Below are 18,832 nucleotides of genomic sequence, written 5' to 3'. Positions count from 1 at the left end.
ATGCTCCAGCCCACTGAAATTTCCAGTTTTGTCTAATCATGATTTGCCATGCCATCCTATCTAGACACTTAATGCTAACTTTGGAACAATAATGCTCACTTCAAAACAAGGTTTCATGATTTAGCAATTTATTTATCCTGCCTTTTTTCTTTCTTCCAAAGGCAATGTATAATGTTGTTTTGAGGGCTGTCATCTGTTCAGGCACTGACTGAACCCAGACCTCCTTAACTTCATCGAGGTGGTGACTCTTGTGATCCCTTCCAACTCTGCAGTTCTGTAATTCTACACTGGTAGTGGGTCACTTTGGCATGTGGGTAAGACTGACAGGTGTCAGTCACCTGATGTCACCATGATTCTCTTAAAAAAGGAAGAACTGGGAGTGTATTCTAAGTGCATTTCCTATTCTTCCTTTGCTGGTGTGGTTTACATCCAGGCTAGGCCTGCAAATGAACTTTTTTCCTTGGTAGCTGTGGCTTGAATTCTTTGGTAGATGCAGCCTGAACTTACATCACACCTGCAAAAGAAAATGAAAAATGCTTCTTTGCAGGCATGGCTTGAATTCAGGATGTGGCTGCAAAGGAAAAATTGAGAGCACACTCTTAAGTGTTCTTGCAGTTATTAATTTTTATTTAAAAAAAAGTTGGCACATCTTTAGTTTGGCACATTTCTCTGTTGCAGTACACTTACAAATCTGTTACTTCTTCTTATTAGCTGCAGCTTGAACTTCCTCATGTCTGACATTGTATATGATGAAACATGTCCATGCTTTGCCCTGAACAGCCTAGCAGTCATAATTAGGCCCATGAGCTGGACGTTCCCCACCAGTGCCTTATTGGGAGTATTCTGAAAGGGAATATATTCTGAGAGGAAGGAAGTGTTCTATTGGGCTCCACAGGAAAACTACAGTGGGGCAGGATTGTTGTTTTTTAGTTCTTGCTGCAGTGATAATAGTGGGCAGTCCCATCAACAGCAAGTTCTGTGTGACTTTGTCTTAGTATGCAAAATGTGAGCCTGCGTTTTGCAAGGCACTAGCCAGTGTGGGCAAAGGCATTTTTTGTTAAACCTTTCCCCAAATCTAATTCCAAATGCATTTTGTGTCCTTGCCTAGTTCATTGTTTTTCTTTGTTTTCTCATTTTATTATTCACTCTTTTGTTCAGAGCCTCACCAAAACATTATGCTTGGCTGACAGATCAGCATCTCAGGGAGACACGCAGCAGGCGTCAGTCACTAAGGGTTTTGAAGGTTAAGCAAATTCTTCCCAGAAAGCAATAGTAATGCGAAAACTCTGGGATCTTATAACCCTCTTCTTGGCCATGTATGCACTTTGTGTTTTTGTATTGCTGTGGTTTGTGTCTTGGGAATACTGAGCTTTTTTGAAAAGCAAGGGCTTGCAACTAAATGGTTTTCACTTCCTGGTGTGAAACTCCAAACATTTCACCTTAGCATGTTAAAACAATTACAGTACAGCTTTTTCCTACTACTTGGTAGGTAGTTACTCAGGCACGGGTGGCAGATGTGGGTGCTGCTGTGGTCTAAACCACGGAGCCTCTTGGGCTTGCTGATTGGAAGCTCGTGGTTCGAATCTGCTCAGCGGTGGTGAACTCCCGTTGCTCTGTCCCAGCTCCTGCCAACCTCGCAGTTCGAAAGCACACCAGTGCAAGTAGATAAATAGGTACCACTGCAGCAGGAAGGTAAACAGCGTTTCCATGCACTCTGGTTTCCGTCACGGTGTTCTGTTCTGCCAGAAGCAGTTTAGTCATGCTGGTCACGTGACCCAGAAAGCTCTCTGTGGAAAAATGCCGGCTCCCTCAGCCTGAAGCGAGATGAGCGCCACATCCCATAGTCGCCTTTTTCTGGACTTAACCATCCAGGGGTCCTTTACCGTTATCTACTCAGGCAAAGGGAAGTGGATATGTGCTACTGCTTGATCACCTGCAAGGAGCAGCACCTAAGACCCAGCCTCACAGCCTTTCCCGGAGAAAGAAAGTCTTATTAGGGGTTGTCAGTTTAGCATGGCAAAAGTTTTCCAGTTGTCTTGTCCATGAAGTTGCCAAACAGCCCCCAACCTATTGCACAGCTGCAAATATGTTGGTGCTCAACTATTGAGGCAATCTGTGCCTCCCTCTGCATCTTCAAAGTTGTGGTTGATACTAGCCATTTGTCATGCTTGCTAGAGAGCAGCCCTTTATTAGCTATGGTGAGTGGAACTGCTGAAGGCTGGCCATAGCAACTGGACAGCATATCATCAGAGGTGAGGAACCTGTGACTCTGCAGGTGTTGTAGACAAATTCCTATAAACCCCAACCAGCATGGCCAGTAGTCAGGAGTGATGGGAGTTGTCGTTGAGCAACATCTGGAGGGCCACAGGGCCACAGGTTCCACACCTATGATTTGTGCCAAGCATTGTTGTTTTCTATATCCTCTCTTCTATGGGAAGCCAGCTTGAGCCCTTGCCTGACTATATTTTTTTTCAGGTGATATACAGTAGTAAGGGGTTTTTTTTGACTTGCTTTTGTAGGCTGAGTGAGATGTTGATTTTCTTGTCATTGCTTCTTTTTCCTAAGAGAGGTGGTTTTCTTATGAATTTCTGTGGTCCTGTTTTATCTTTAGTGTGTTAAATTGTTTCATATGTTGTGTTGCCTTTTTATATAAAGTGTAAAGTTTTTGCAGACAACTAGATATAATTTTAAGTTTCTGATACTCTGCAACATTTTCATTATATAACTGCATCAGATTTTGTAGCAAACTTAAACAATTCAGTATAGTTAGGATCAAACTTCAGGGGACTGGCTCTCCTAGATTTGTAAAATACTTTTGAAAAACTGTGTGAAATATTTAGGGACATGGATTTCTTTCTCTTTATCTCTCCCTTTCTCCCTTGAAAAAGTATTAATCATAATAATGTTTTGGTCAGTGAAATTTAGTCTAGAGAACACTGATGTAAATTAAACTGAAGCACAACAGCAGCTGATAAATGGAACATTCAGCCAAAAAAACATCTTATTTCTACTTCTAAGTGTCCCTTTATAAGTGAAAAAGCTGACTTTGCAAGTTTGATAAAAGCTTTGTGGTAAGTTTGTTTGGAATAGGAGATAATGCTAGAATAGTGAGTTCCACGTTATGTAAACCACTGAATGCAGGAGACATGAAGTTCTCAGGAGTGTTAAATATTAGCACAGAGCTAAATTATAAATGTTTAAAGAATGATATAAGGATTTGAATCTTAATAGAATGAAATGGAAATCATTGCGGGAAGCTGTATTGAAATGATTGATTGAAACGAAGGTTTTGCTGTAACAACTGAGTAAAAGCCATTTTTCAGAGTTGGGGGGGGACATAAAGCATTCCTATGTTCAGGACCCCCCTCCCTCCATTTATGTAATTCTGTTGTGATTAATAGATCAATACCAGCTATTTATGTATATGTTCATTTAGGGGCAAAAGGACCTCTCTGAATTTAGAGGGCATTAAATGGCTCAGGAATTTTATATGATCAGGTAACAAGAAGAATAAACCAAGACAAAAACTTGGTTTTGTTGCCCAGAATGGCTGGGCAACCCAGTCAGATGGGCGGGGTGTAAAATTATTATTATTATTATTATTAGTCATGTAAGCAATGAGTAATGATGGTTTGTGGCCAAGACAGACATCACAAAATTGAAAAAACTAATACCTCGGGTCCAGAGAAGTAATGGTTTGAGGAAAAGGGATTTGGAAATAGTAATCCCTGAAGATGCATTTTGTTCAATGTGGAATACTTCCCTACAAATGTCTAAGACCAATGTCATTATATCTAAAAGAGAAACATATATTTATCACTTAAAAACTTATTGTTGGTGTTATATATCCCTCCATGTGGGTAACATGCATATTTCCCTGTGCAGAATGTAATTTGAAGATAAATAAAGAACAGGATAACAAATTCTGAGTAATCAGTTTTGAGTCATGTGCATAGAATATTTGGAGCTAGCAAAGATGTCTTGTTCTGGTTTTGATTTTTGGAGGGAAATGGGGCTACTTGTAGGCATATTGACACAGTGATTTCATATGATCTAGAACCAGACTTAGGTATTCTGTATGTTTTTGTGCAAGAACTGCAGTTGAGAATCAATTCATGGAACGATAATTGCTTTTTAAAATGTTTGTGATGAAAGCAGTGTGCAATGCTCACTAAGAAATTTATTAATCACATATGAAGCAAGATGCTTATCTGTATTCATATAGTTTGCAATGACTTAGATTTGTATGGTCCATAAGGAATGCTGAATTGGTCTGTATTTATTACGCATTTTTATGTGCGTGTTGATGAAAATAATAAATGGTGGGGGCATCAAGTATATTTTGATTTTATGTTTAGTGTAAATGCATTTAAGTAAAGGAAAAAACCATCTAAAATACATATTTTATGACCTAAAACATTACATTAATGTTGATCGTCATAGTGGTCCGTTCCTTTGAAATCCTTTAAAATTTGAAATCCAAGTGTGGTCTGTTTTCATTATCTAAATTGGGTGCAATTATGGCAAAAAGATAGTGAAAACTGTTTGTAAAGGCTTCAAGTTCTAACATTCTAGTGCTAACACAATCTAAAGATTAGATTAGGTTATTTGAACATTAACTTGTCATATGCCCCTTTTGAGTTCCTAAACTCTGAAAGCATGGGAAGGAGGCAAGTTAGTAACTAGATAAAATTGTTATTCAGGATCATTCTGTAATAAATGTAATTTTAAATAATTCCTCAAATCAGTGTCAGTAGCACTTAAGCCCCTTGTATACTGAAAAATTTTGATTAAAAAATTGAGATAAAATTAATGGTTTAACATTGATGCAGCAACACCTGTGGCCTGTAGTTCTGCAAAATTTAACCACTGAGCTTCTGTTTACTTAATTAACCATTAAATTAGATGTGGCGGACTGGTTGCTAATGGTTGCAGATGCAGCCGGTTGGACCTTCCTGCCTAGCCCTCAGTATCACCTCCTCACTTGCAGGTTTTAGGCTTGAAACAAAAGCTTCTGTTGGTGTGCGTGACAGCAAGTGTGCTGTCCACTTTGACCACACTCGCTATTGGCATATGGTTCCTGAATTATTGTCCAAGGGGAAATGCAGCCCTTGGACTGGAAAAATGCTCCCCACTCAGATTAAAATACAAAAAAAGAAAATATACGCACTATATTTTTTCAAACCAAAACAAAAAACTTGAATATTTCATCCTTAGGGCTTTGGGCAGATTACGTTTAAAACACTCATAAAATGTCAGAAGAGCAGACTAAGTTGAAAATTATGTTAAATAATATTACATCATCTAAGTTGCCATTAAAAATCAGCTAGGCAACCTTTCCAAATTATTTTTTTAAACTTCTGGGAAAATATTGAAGTCATGTCACTTAGGGCTTGGACTTCCTTCTCCAGTTTTATTAAGTGTTCAGTTAAACATTTATTGGAGATAAGAAAGGTGACTGCAAAAACATTTTCTAAATATATCTTGCTGCTTCTCATTGCTGGGCTTTGCTGTTACTATTTTAACTCACTTTAATTATTAATGCTATATTAACAGGGAAGGTGGAATTTTAAATGAAAGGTTTAGAATTCAAGGAGCCTCTTAGATAGGTGTATTGTCTAGGCTTCCCTGTTTGATTTTCTTACTTGCTGCTCCTCAAACTGCACTGAAACTCACTCTTGAAGTTTGCCCAAGCTTCTGGGATAGAAAGGCATTGCTTAGAAAGGTAGTACTTGGTGACCTTGTAGCACAACTGGAAGCTTCCCACGTGGGTCTTTGGATCCCAGCCTAAGACTGAAAAATAGCACAGATAAACATTGCACTGGAAGGCCTATTTCTAGCTAATGGGGTGTGGGTGAAGAAGATACATTGTATCTTGTTTATTTGTTTCAAAATATATTAATGCTCATTCACAATTTTTAGCAGGCTCAATTATATATTCGCATAACTTAATATTTTAAAAAGGTTTCTTGGATAATAGCAATTTTTGGATCGGGCGATTATTATTGATGCAATTAGATTTAGTCCCCTCTTGAGTATTGGAAGGAATTTCGTCCCTGGATTATTGCCTGGGATTTGTCCTTTTTCAAGATCACTGAGCAGAGGTTATACATGTAAGATTAGGTCCATGCTCTCATGCAGTTTCTTGTTTTCAGCAGAGATAAACTGAGCTAAGTAGTTGTTTTCCTTCCCTTTAAAATCTGCTTTGTAACAAATTGGCAGCCAGAGTAGAGGTCTCTTATGTAACCATTTTCCTTTGGATTTTGCCAGCAACTGTGCCAATCTGTTTTCTGCCTTAGTAATAGTCTCATGAGATGATGCCCAGTAGTTTTCAGAATGCTTTGACAGTAATCACTTCCCCCTTGGAAGTCAATGGGATTTCAGCATGACAGTGTTAATGAATTGCATTTGGTATAATTTACTTACTTCACAATACAGTATACGTTAATTTCAGTAGGGCTCGCATACATTTCCTCTCACAAATTCAGATTAAATGATTAAGTGAGACACCAAAATACTACCTGTTAGACTGCAGAAGCCAGTAGCAATTTTCTTCCTGTGCCAGAGGTTTTCAACCTTTTTGAATCCACGGCTCCCTTGACCAACTACAGTGGTACCTTGGGTTACATACGCTTCAGGTTACAGACTCTGCTAACCCAGAAATAGTGCTTCAGGTTAAGAACTTTGCTTCAGGATGAGAACAGAAATCGTGCAGCGGTGGCACAGCGGCAGCAGGAGGCCCCATTAGCTAAAGTGGTGCTTCAGGTTAAGAACAGTTTCAGGTTAAGTATGGACCTCCGGAACGAATTAAGTACTTAACCCGAGGTACCATTGTACATTCTTTCTGTAGCATAACTGTGTGGCTCAGGATCCCATTTATGTTGCCCATTGCCTGTAGAGCTGGCAGCCTCGCACCCTTTTTGGACACCCTCCCTTGTGGAGTGTTCCCTCAGCCTCCTCTCCTCTCCCTTCACCTTGGGAATCCTCTGGACAGCCGCTGCTGCCGTCCCTCAGAGGAGTTGCCCCCCCCTCCAAAAAGAGGTGACTCCTCACACTGCCCCACAGGGGCATGGGACTTGTCTGTCCATTCCCAGAACCAAGGTCTAGTGGACTGGCTGCCTGGGCCCCTTCACCCACTTGCTTGCTTACTCCAAGGCCACCTCAGCTCCTGGCAACCAGCACCCCCTGGTCAGCCCCAGAGGCATCATTTGCCTACAGAGTTTGTAGTCAGGGCTACTGCAATAAACAGCTGTGAAGCCTTTGGGAGGCAGAGATGTGAGAGAACATCAGAGGAGGGAGGGAAGGAAAGAGGCCAGTGTTGCCCATGTCACCGCTGACCATCATTCAAGGCATCCCAGGGTGCTATGGCACACTGGTTGAAAACCACAGCCCTATGCAAATTGCAGTTTCAGAGGAGAGGTTTTTTTGTCATTATATCCCCCCACCCTCTGAGGTTCCAATAATTATAATCCACTCCCCCCTGGAACTTATATTTGCACTTTTGGTAGAAGTGCATGTTAAATGCCAAGACACATTTATCATCACATCTACCTTCGCCCTATACTGAGACTTGTTCTGTTCTGTCAATTTCAGCTGTTACCCTCAAACTAGTCTTAGATGATTTTAGTTCTGTTAGTTTTCTTCTAAAGCTATGGGAGAAAATCACTCCAGAGTTCTCCTGAGATAACCAATTTGTGCAGGACATCTGAAAAAACTCACAAATATTTTGCTTGCACGTTTAACAACATATGTGAATACTTCATTGCTAATGATACCATTGAGTTGTTTTCAATGTAGTGATAAGCAGATTGTTCCATCAGTGCAAGGATTTCTCTCCCTCAACTAGTGGGTCATTCAATCATTAAGTGCTGTCATGAGAACTTGACTAGGCAAACATTCTATATAATTAATGAATTTTTAAAGATACATTAGTTATGTGCATACATTCAGTGTTTTAACTATCTCTTTAAAATGTAATGTTTGTGAAGTGGTTTTTATTCACTGGCTGGTTAATGTTGCAGATCACTGGATACGTAGAAGCAGAAAAGTATTTAAATGCATATGCTACTTTTTCACCTATTGGTGCTGAAAACAAACAGTCCAGAGATAGGTCAGTCTTAGTCCATTTAAATCAATGGTCTTTAGCAAGCTTAAAACTGGGCAGGATCATTTTATTGGTGTCTTAATCCTCTTTGCTATTTACCTTCTTAAGATGCGTTAAGATAAAGGAATTAACATGTTTCATTTGTCTTGTCATGTGCAACATGCATTATTGTAATGTTTGGTATACAGTACTACTCAAACGAGACTACCCTGACTGATCAGAAGCAAACACTCCACGTAACTACTGTTGTATAGTTTCACATGTACTTTTGAAAGATAATATAAGCATTTTTACTGATATTTGTTCCTTTTCATGTGCTCTTGACAAGTATCGTAACTGAACAATCTTTGTCCAATGCTCATAACTGTTCTCCTAACAATATTATTCATTATGGATCATAAATTAAGAAAGCTTTGCAAATTAACAAACATAATTGGCTGCTTGATTTATAATATTTTTAATTGGCCTGTTTAACTTTACTTAAAACATATGGTGAGATAGCCAATATTAATTAGAGCAAACCCATTGATTTTTGTGGATCTACTGTGAGTTTGAAAAACAGATAAACCATAAGTGAAACTGAAAATGTGAACATATTTATGTAAGAGAGGTTGAAGAATGCACTGTCTATACTTGTCTTGATGTGGTTAGTAGCTTTGAATTAAACACATTAATTATGGAAGATCAGTTCTCACAAGAACATCAAATTGCTTTACATTTGTTTTTTAATCAAAAATTATAAAATGGATTTAAGTATAAAACTGACAGTTTATATTGTCCTGTTACTGTGACTTGCTTGTTTTATATGACAGTAATCTCTTGAACACCTTGTCACATGAATGAATTCTTTGTGGAAAATATTCACATTGTAGGCATGTTTTGCGTTTAGTTGTCAAGCAATAAACATGTATGTGTGAGTAAAAATGCTTTCCTTCCTTTTTATTTACTTCTGATGACATTAGTGTTGGCTATAGAGTAAAGAATGTGTTCTTTACATATGCACACATTCGTTGTGTGGCAGAATTTTACATCTTCATAAGTTCTGGGAAGGGCAGAAAGTTCAAAGATGCTGTTCATGTACATTAAAATCAGTAGGAGCTTGGTTAAATATTCCAAGAGAGTTTCTCTCCTATTAATTATGGGGTAAGGACTTGGACTTCACGTTCTTCTTGCCTGTAGAAAGATATGATGGCAAAAGAGAGAGTAGTAGGAAACAAGTAATTTCCACAGCGATCTGTTTGTACCCTCTTAAAATATAGATGCCAAACCCTGTCTACAGTGCTACTTATATATGTGAGAATTGCTAAAAGCAATTGCTAGCAGTTTTAGTTCCCAAAGTCAGCACTGAAGTTTTATTTTTTTATCATATGTTTTTCAGTAGTATTATCTAGATCATTCTTCCTCAAACTCAGCCCTCCAGATGTTTTTGACCTACAACTCCCATGATCCCTAGCTAGCAGGACCAGTGGTCAGGGATGATGGGAACTGTAGTCTCAAAACATCTGTAGGGCCGAGTTTGAGGAAGCCTGATCTAGACTAATAGTTTTATCTAGATTAAACTCTTAAAACTATTCAACTCTAGTAACCATAGAGCAGTGACCTCTTTATTTCTGCATGTTTTACTATTTTTTGTTGCAACATCAGTCCTGTAATTGTTGTCACAAAAGTCCTAGGATATGAGTAGATTTAAGAATGTGCCAATGATTTAGAAAAGCCTGAGTTTAGTAGCTTGAAAAGATCTGATCTTCTCTGAAAGCTTGTCAGCAAGGAGGTGGGCAGGGAAAAGAACCTGTTTCCAGGCTGATTAAAGAATGGGGAGGTGTATGAAAGTGTCAGCTGGAGACTCTTGGCTGCATAAACACTTTCGTTTTTCAGCTACCCATCTTCTTGTGTGTCTGTAACCAGGCCAGGGGGTGACTTGAAGTGGAGCAATAAAAAACATAAGCATTAAGCCAGGTTACTGAGTTTGGACATAATGATTAATGCAAGCTGAGATTCACAACCTTTAAAACTATGGGTCCAACTGTGTTGGCCTTAAAGAAACCATGCTTAGTTGACTGGGGCAGGTTTGAACTAGATATGAAAACAAGCAAAAGTTAATATGAACAAACCATGGTTTACCATCTCGGCCCCTGCTAGTACAGCGGCATGCAGTTCTAAAACATCTGGAGGACACCTGGTTGGTGATGGCTGGAGTAGGCAGCATTACTGGGCAAGAGGGACACATAGGCTGACCTATAAAGCAGGTATGGAGAGCCTTTGGCCCTAGATGTTTCTGAACCACAACTCCCCTCAGCCACAGCAAGCATGATGGAAGTTGTAGGCCAGCAACATCTGGAGGGCCAAAGGTGGAAAAATGATGTAGACTCTTTATAAAGAAGCATGTGAGACAATTTATTGTTAGGAATAAGTTTCACATTAAGAAGGATGTCTGTGACTGGATCACTGAACTTCTTTATTTTTACTTTTATCTGGGGCAGAGTTCGATCAGAGAGGTAAGGGAGTGATTTTTTTCCTTCCCATACACAGTTTTCCTGATTTAAAATTTTGCTCTCTCCTCTGAAGTTGCTATGTTCCCATTTGAAGGCTTCCCTCCATGGCTCCTTCAGAGTAAAAATAACAGTACCTGTATTGGAAGATCCAGTCATAGATCTCATTGATAACATGTAGTTAAGCCTCAAGTACGTGCAGGATGGTAGATAACTTTCCATCTTGTTGTGTACTGCTTAGTCTAAAGGCAGATGGGGCAAAAATGTTGTGCCATCTCACTTCTTGCTCCAGGTTACTTGAGGTTATATTTTTACTTGGTTTCTTTTTGAACAGCTTAAAAAACCGAACCACCTGCAACTGGTTAACTGAATCTGTAACTACAGGGCATAAGTTCTCACATTGAAGGGTGTAAACTGGCTGTTTAATAGAGTTCAGCTGGGGGCTATTTTTGACCCTGTTTATTTCAGTTAGGAGTCTACCTATAAGTCACTTACTGTTATATTAAGCTCATATGTTCTTGAGAGCAGTTCCGTTTAAAGTTGTGTAGAACTCTATAGCACAGACTAAATAGAAAAGGTGAACAAAATAAATAAAAATAAGGTTTATGTAACTAGAATACATCTGTAACTAGAATAACTTGCTCAACAATCTTCCTTTTTTATACCAGTGTTTTAAAGGTAAAGGTAAAGGACCCCTGACCATTAGGTCCATTCGTGAGCGACTCGGGTTGCGGTGCTCATCTCACTTTATTGGCCAAGGGAGCCGGCGTACAGCTTCCGGGTCATGTGGCCAGCATGACTAAGCCACTTCTGGTGAACCAGAGCAGCGCACGGAAATGCTGTTTACCTTCCCTATTTACCTACTCGCACTTTGACGTGCTTTCGAACTGCTAGGTTGGCAGGAGCAGGGACCGAGCAACGGGACCTCACACCGTTGCGGGGATTCGAGCCACCGACCTTCTGATTGGCAAGCTCTAGGCTCTGTGGTTTAACCCACAGCACCACCCACGTCCCTATACCAGTGTTTTAGTGTTGTCTTAATCACTTTGGACTAGTGCAGGCTTATCAGCTTGGATCCCTTAACCACGGTGAAATTAAGTAGAAGTGGAAGGGGTCATATAGCTTCTTTCAGGAGCAAAGTCCCCCTATATTTCCCCATGGATCCTAACAACAGCAGAGCATTACATTGGTATTAACTAGTTTCCTCTTAACAAGGGTTTGGTAACCAGTTTTAATCCATCGGTTCAAATCCTTGTTAAGAGGGAAGACAGGTTAGCATTAACTGCCCTTAACATTGATACTGGTGTGATGCTTTTCAACAGTTAAGGAAGCAAGGGGAGATTTACTTTTGCAAGTGATTCCATGAGACCTTTCCTGGCTATTATGGAGAGTAGTGGTTGCCAGCAGATATTAATGGATACTGTTTGTGATGCACACACAGTCTGAGCCAACCTTGATGATTCAGTGCCAGTGTCTCTTGTGTCCTCAACAGTGATTTTGCCTTGGTGGTGGTAGATTACTTCTTGAAGTTTAGAAGACTTGAAATTCTGGTAGAGAGGAATCAGCATCTTCTGACCTATGCCTTGTAATAATAAGTAGAATGAAAATTTGACACTTTGTGGTAGCCAGAAATGGTCAGTCTAACCAGATGAATAGCTGGTTGAGTCCCAAGTCAGCTGTGCTAGTAAAGCAAAAATAAATGATTGCAGATTGTTCTAGTGGTCCTAAACAGTTTTTACAGATTAATTATGTGACAGATAATGGCTGTCGTTTTCCAATTCTTGACAAAAATACATTTACCAAAAAAAAGTACATGCATGCAGATGAACAGGCAAAGACATACATCGATAAATACTTGCAGGATCATATCTAAAACAAAAAATTACTAAGCTATAACAAGCCATTGTCAGGCGTGCCTTAAAGGAGTGAGAAAAACTAAGTACTTAAGGGGGGGTGGAATCTGATTGGGCTGTATCCTGCCAATGTACATTATCTGCGAATAGATGCTGAATGATGTGCTGTTGAACTGATTATAATGGGACTGCCTTAAAAAGTATGACCTTGATTGTGCCAGTTGCACTACACTTAAGGATTTTTCAAATTGCAAATCTTAGTTATTATATGCATAGCAATGCTTTTAACATTATTCCCTGGGCTGCATGAACATAACTTAATCAGTACCTTGCAGCACTTGTTCATTTTGCAGGCGGTTGTCTTTTGTGACCATGACTAACACATTTGCAATCTTTCTCTTGCCTAAAGTGGAATACTGACAGCTCATTACAGGTAAAACACAGGTCTGTGAGTTTACCTGGCCTTTTTGAATATTACTGTGGAGTTGTCTACTCTTAGGGAGGGGGTGAGAGGAATGAAAATATGTGTAGTCTCTAGTCTGAAGCCTTGATGTCTGGCTGTTGGCTACTGTCTAGAACATCCAAGTTGCTCTGCTAAGTAACAATGAATAAACCTTTACCAACTTTCTGCTAATTTGAAAGTGTTTATAGATTGAAGGTTGCAATCCTGTCTCACCTATCGGAGCATAAGCCCCACTTATGAGTAGGTCTGTATAGGATTGTACTGTAAGGGTGCAATGAGGTCAAAGCCGAGCACACCAGAGTCCCATTAAAAATATTGAGCATAAAGGTCACAGTTAAGCCCATCAGTTTCATACATTTTAATTGGACCAGTGTGCCTAAACGTACCAGGACAGTGCCCAGTGTTTCTTTTCTCTGCCATGCTCACCCTCGAACTCAGCACAAAACATCTATTCTATAGCAGAACATGTAGACATACAGATACAGACACATATATTGTGACACCAACCCACCATTGTGTTAGAAAGATGAGTGGAAAAAGATAGGTCTGCCTCTTCCTAAAATGATCCAAATACCAAAGACAATTGAATAAAATAAATGTTTAAGAATAATAAAAATACTAATGCATCGTTTAGAACCCCCTTTTTAAAAAAGAACATTAATCGGGACTTCCGGAGGCGGCGCGAACGGCAATGGCTGCCCTCTGCTAACAGCGGAGAGGGAGCTCCGGTGAGAATGGGTCGTCCGCTACGGCGAAGCGGAGACCCAGACTGGAAATCCACAGGCAGTGAAAGCCTGTGGCCTCGGGACCCGGCGGGCGCCAGGAGCAACCCCCGAATCGCTGAAGGAACCCCGTAAGGGGCTCCGGAACGGGGAGGGGGTAGCGGCGCTGTGGGTCGTTTCGCAACCATCGGAGTGAAGCCGCGCTGCTGCTGCCGGTGAGCGCTGACCTTTCTTCCTGAGAAAATTTTGGATTTGGAAAGTAACAACCCGTGAGTAATAACAGACCCTGTATAATTTTGGGACTTTAAAGCATTGGGATTTTGGGACTTTAAAGCATTGAATTTGGCTGAAATTTGGCTGAAAGCGGAGCAACGAAAAACAGGAAGTCCGTCTTCCGCTCTCATTGAACATCAAAGCAAAGAGCTGGAGGAGTGGAGGTAAAGAGAGATCTTTTAACCTAACTGATCTGAGCACCCATTGAACTTTATTTTAAGTGGAATAAGGACTTTAAGTGCTGGACTTTATGCTTTTTAGCTGTATGGTGATACCTTTCTTCTATTGGAGCTACATTTTAAGTAAGAAACCCAGGTGCTGGAGCTGCCTGAGTAACTGAGCTGTCAGTTTGCAGACTTGGATACTTTGAATCTGAACTTTGAAACAATCTGAGAGAGTCTGAACTTGTTACTTTGAAGCATTTGGATTACCAGTACGCACTATTTGAAACATTGTTGCTGTTAAATATTAAATTCTAACTCTGCTGAAACTTTTTACTGAAGGTCCCTGGACTTTGAAATTTGACTTTATTAATTTTATTGGAATTGATTTCTTCCCTAAAAACATTTTAAACTCCCCCTAGAGGATTTGGGACTTACAGCAGTGACTTTTATTTCACTTTCCTTTTCCCGGCCCTCTGTCTGACTGTTACCATCTGGGCCGTTGCTTTCTCATGGGAACAACTCAGCTTGACCTTGACTTTTAGATAACTTTGGAATGAGTGGCGCAAGAAGGAGAGGAAGAGCTAGACAAACAACTTTAACAACTTTAACCGCAGCCTCACAGACACGTAGATCATCTGTGCCTACTTTGCCTTCTGAGGAAGAAGCTGCTTCTCTGCCACGGGCAGGGGAGGGAGAAACTGAGGAATTACAATTGGAAGATATGGCCTCAGGGGCAAGTACCTCTATTTTAGAGAAAATCTTTGAAAAATTGGAATCTTTGGATAAGAGAGTGGAATCTTTGGACAAAAAGGCTGATGAGCAAACATACAAAATTGACCAAAACACAGAATGTCTAAATAAACTAACTGGACAAGTAGCACAGAATGCACAAGCAATTGGAGAATTGAAGGAGGCTACAGGGGAAAATCGGAAATTGGCTGAGGATACCAGCCAAAAACTTGGAAATTTAGAACAAGAGGTAAGACCACTCTGCAAACAAGTAGGTGAACACCAGACCTACCTTTCTATGATAGAACTGCGGAACCGGGAGAGTAACTTAAGGATAAGGGCGATACCAGAAGTGGAAGAAGGCAACCTAGCTGAGTTTTTGACTAAAGAATTTTCCAAATTTTGGAACTTAGAGGAAAAGGACTTTAAAATTGTATCAGCTTTCAGGCTTGGAAGACTTATAAGGAAGGAGAAGCCCAGAGACTGTTTGATAATATTGAGGTCAAAGGAGGAAAGGGACAAGATTCTGGGCCTACACTACGGAAAGTCACTGGACATTTCGGACAAAAGAATTGAAATTTACAAGGACATTCCTAAACAACTGTTGGACCTCAGATCTGACTATTTGGAGCTGACAAGATTGTTAAGGAACAACTCAAATCATCTTTAGGTGGGAATTCCCCCAAGGATTATCTTTCACCTTTAGAGGGAAGAAGATTAAAATTAGAACATTGGAAGATAGAGATAAATTTCTGAACGCATACGGAGAGGACCTTCAAAAAGGAATTGATCAACTTCCAGGGCCTGAAACACCAGAGGTACCTGCACCCTTGGATCTCGAAGATCCAGTGAATAAGGTACCACCCCCTGAAAAATAACCAGATTTATTCAGGATGTCTCTGCAACTTTTGAGTTGGAACATTAATGGTTGTAACATCCCGGAAAAAAGGAGGAAAATTTTTCATATATTAAAAAAAGAACAATTGGACATTATTTGCTTACAAGAAACACATGTGACTAGGCTCCATAGAAAGGTGTTAATAAATAAAAGACTTGGTCAAGAATTTATATCTTCGGACAGAGTAAAGAAGCGAGGGGTGGTGATATATGCAAAAGAGAGCCTGTCACCTAAATTTTTATTTAAAGATGAATATGGAAGAATTCTAGCAATTGAGATACAACATCAAGGAGAAAAGATTTTGATATTAGGAATTTATGCACCAAATGACGGGAAATCGGAATTTTACAAGAAGTTGCATGAGATTATGGTGGATTATCTGGACTACAACAACATCATTATGATGGGAGATATGAATGGGGTCGTATCGACTAACATGGATAAGTCACAAAACCAAAATGTTACAAAAGACGGCAGACTACCAAAGACTTTTTTTGAAATGACAGACAATATGGACTGGATTGACATTTGGAGAACTAAGAACCCCCTGGGAAGAGAGGGAATATTCTTCTCTGAAGCCCAGCTGACTTGGACAAGAATCGACCAAATATGGATAACTAGAGGTCTGGCACCCAAGGTCAGAAAAGTGGAAATCTGCCCAAAGACCTCCTCCGACCATAATGCACTGAAGATGGACATGACACTACTGCCAACCGGTTCCTTTAGATGGAAGATGAATGACAACTTGTTTAGAGATCAGGAGATTATTAAGAAGGCCCCAAAAGCTTTGAAGGACTACTTCGAGATAAATATGAACACTACGGTGGAAAAAAAAACTATATGGGATGCAAGCAAAGCTGTGATGAGGGGGTTCTTGATACAACAGAACGCTGTAAAGAAAAGGACACAAAATGAAAGGAAAGACAAGATCCTGCAGAAAATCAAAGAATTGGAGAAGAAGTTAAGATCAAACCCGAAGTCACAGCCGATTCTGAGAGAAATTAAACTTTACCAAGCACAATATTCTAAACTGATAAACCAGGAAATAGAGTGGAAGATTAAATTAATGAAACAAAAAACTTTTGAATCGGCGAATAAATGTGGGAAACTGCTTGCGTGGCAGTTGAAGAAGAGACAAAAATTAAATACAGTTACAAATCTAGAAATTGAAGGAAGAAATATTCAGAACCCCATGGAAATCAGAAAGTGTTTCCGGAGATATTTCAAAAAATTATATACTCAAGGGCCGCAAGACGAGGTTGAGATTAAACAATTTTGGGAAAGAAATGGACTAACAAAGTTGTCACAAAAAAACAGATCAATCCTGAATAACAAAATAACACGACAAGAGATTAAACAAGCCATTCAGAACATGCAACTGGGCAAATCTCCAGGGCCAGACGGCCTGACCTCCAAGTATTATAAGACATTAAAAGACTACTTGATCCAACCAATGATGGAGGTCTGCAACGAAATTATGGAGGGGAAGAGGGCGCCGGAATCGTGGAAGGAAGCTTTCATCACATTGATACCAAAATTGGAAACTGAAAAGACACAACTCAAGAACTATTGTCCCATTTCCCTTTTAAATGTGGATTACAAAATATTTGCAGACGTTTTGGCAAGCAGATTTAAAAGAGTTTTAAACGAGGTAATCCATAAAGACCAAGCAGGCTTTCTCCCAGGTAGACACATGTTTGCTAATACAAGGAACATTATTGACATTTTGGAACTTTTGCAAGCAGACATAAATACAAAAGCAGTGTTAATTTTTATAGATGCGGAGAAGGCCTTTGATAATATCTCTTGGAAATTTATGAAGGGAAATCTAAAAGAAATGGGAGTGGGACGGGGTTTTGAGAATGGGATTGATGCAATATATTCAGAACAAAAGGCTAAATTGATAGTTAACAATGTGGTTATGGAAGAGTTTAAAATTGAAAAAGGAACGCGACAAGGCTGCCCGATTTCCCCTCTGCTATTTATTTCGGTTCTGGAGGTGCTCTTGAATATGATCAGAGGGGACCGGTTGGTGGAATGGATCCAGGTCGGAGCGAAACAATATAAACTTAAAGCCTTTGCAGATGACCTAGTTTTGACTTTGCAGGAGCCGGAATCTAGAACGAAAAGAGTATTGCAACTGATACAAGACTTTGGTCGGGTAGCGGGATTTAAATTAAACAAACAGAAAACCAAGGTGCTGGGGAAAAAATTGACAGACACAGAGTCAGAACGGTTTCAGAGGGAAACAGAACTAACTGTGGTTAAAAAAGTAAAATACCTAGGGGTGAATATAACAGCAAAAAATCTGAGTCTATTTAAGGATAATTATGAAAAATGTTGGACTGAAATTAAGAGAGACTTGGACAGTTGGACAAAATTGAAGCTTTCTTTGTTAGGCCGAATTGCTGCTATTAAGATGAATGTATTGCCAAAAATGTTATTTTTGTTTCAAACATTACAGATTGTGGACAAGACGGAGTGCTTCCGGAAGTGGCAGAAAGATATTTCTAAATTTGTCTGGCAGGGCAAAAAGCCCAGAATTAAGTTTAAGATATTAACTGACGCGAAAGAAAGAGGGGGCTTTGCCCTGCCAGACTTAAAGTTGTACTATGAAGCCGCAGCTTTCTGCTGGCTAAAAGACTGGCTACTTCTCGAAGACACTGACGTACTGGATTTGGAAGGTTTTAACAATGCTTTTGGTTGGCATGCATACTTATGGTACGACAAGGTTAAGATCAATAAGGCCTTTAAGAACCATATTGTTAGGAAAGCAGTATTTAATGTCTGGACAAAATACAAAGACTTATTGGAAAACAAGACTCCGAGGTGGCTTTCGCCTCTGGAAGCTAAGGCCCGAAAAAGACCCAATATGGAGGCCAAATAGCCAAAATATTGGGAAATATTAGAAAAAGATGGAGACAATTGGAAATTGCAGAGTTTGGAGAAAATGAAGGATAAAGTGCGAGACTGGTTACATTACGCTCAGATTAAATAAGTCTTTAAAAATGACAAAAAGTTAGGGTTCCAGGTGGAGAAATCGAAGTTAGAAACAGAATTGTTAGAACCAAAGACTAAGGTACTATCTAGAATGTATAACTTGCTGTTAAAATGGAATACACAAGACGAAATGGTTA

General features: G+C 39.7%; 1 protein-coding gene across 1 annotated transcript in view; it reads left to right on the top strand.

The window, feature by feature from the left end:
• PDK3 (pyruvate dehydrogenase kinase 3) overlaps positions 1-18,832 on the top strand; it is a 46,772-nt gene that overhangs the window by 1,056 nt on the left and 26,884 nt on the right. The gene's annotated exons all lie outside the window — the stretch shown is intronic.

The sequence above is a fragment of the Podarcis erhardii genome (genome assembly GCF_964252035.2).
Source record: "Podarcis erhardii genome assembly, chromosome: 4".
In the NCBI taxonomy this organism is placed as follows: domain Eukaryota; kingdom Metazoa; phylum Chordata; class Lepidosauria; order Squamata; family Lacertidae; genus Podarcis; species Podarcis erhardii.
Note: the sequence above shows the minus strand (reverse complement) of the source record. Positions and strands in the feature narration are given on the sequence as shown.